Below are 1,278 nucleotides of genomic sequence, written 5' to 3' on the forward strand. Positions count from 1 at the left end.
AAATAACTGACTATTCTTCTCTTGGCCTTTTTTACTAATTCCCTTCATGCTACGTTCCGGTTCAAATTATTATTAAGCTTAGGAAAATAAGTATAAGAGGAATAAAAAGTGATAACAAGTTTCTCCTTATTGTATGAAAAAGTGTAATTACTGTGTAATTGTTTCTTTTATATAAGGTAGACTAATAAAAAAAGAGTCGTAAAAAATCGAGTTTAACTAATGAAGAACGTATTTTGCGAAAAAAAAGAAAAAAAAAAAAGTTATCTGCATCAAATCATCTATCTGAAGAGACACTAAATTGAATTTCTTCAATGGAAGATTGTTGATTGACCGCGCGTGAATTAATAAATGGAATTTGATCCGGGTGCGGTCAAATTAAACTCAAATAATAATATTTTAGTACTATTTTATTTGAGCCAACGTTTCGCCCTGCGTTGCAGGGCTTCATCAAGGCTAAAAAAGATGCAAACACTTAAAATAAGTAAAAAAGTAAATGGAAAATTACATTTTATTTTTACTTATGTTAAGTGTTTGTATCTTTTTTAGCCTTGACGAAGCCCTGCAACGCGGGGCGAAACGTTGGCTCATATAAAAATAGTAAAAAAATATTACTGTTTGAGCTAAATTTGACCGCATCCCGGCAAATTAAATTTCTGGGATAAGGACTCGAAAAAAAATTTTTCCTGCTTACAGTATATATTATAAAAAATAATACAATCTCAAATACAGAGTAAATGTAAATTACAGTTATACAATTTGAGCAACGGGTAGTGTAGTTAAATTGACAGTTGACGTATTTGTGAAATGGGGGTTGTCCTTCTCCTAAGGAGGCCCGGGGGGTTTAATTACCCTAGTAATTAAAGAATATTGACTAAACTAAATATTCATAGAAAATAAGATCAGAGTGGAATCAAATAAGTACAGTATGAATAAACAGTTATATAATTAAGAATTAAACTATAAATAAACAGTTATATAATTAAGAATTAAACTATGAATGAACAGTTATATAATTAAGAATTAAACTATGAATAAACAGTTATATAATTAAGAATTAAACTATGAATAAACAGTTATATAACTATGAATAAACAGTTATATAATTAGGAATTTAACTATGAATAAACAGTTTTATAATTAAGAATTAAACTATGAATAAACAGTTATATAACTATGAATAAACAGTTATATAATTAGGAATTAAACTATGAATTAACAAACAGTTATATAACTATGAATAAACAGTTTTATAATTAAGAATTAAACTATGAATAAACA

Source organism: Halyomorpha halys, unplaced genomic scaffold (genome assembly GCF_000696795.3).
Source record: "Halyomorpha halys isolate HHAL.00 unplaced genomic scaffold, Hhal_1.1 Scaffold1161.1, whole genome shotgun sequence".
Classification (NCBI taxonomy): domain Eukaryota; kingdom Metazoa; phylum Arthropoda; class Insecta; order Hemiptera; family Pentatomidae; genus Halyomorpha; species Halyomorpha halys.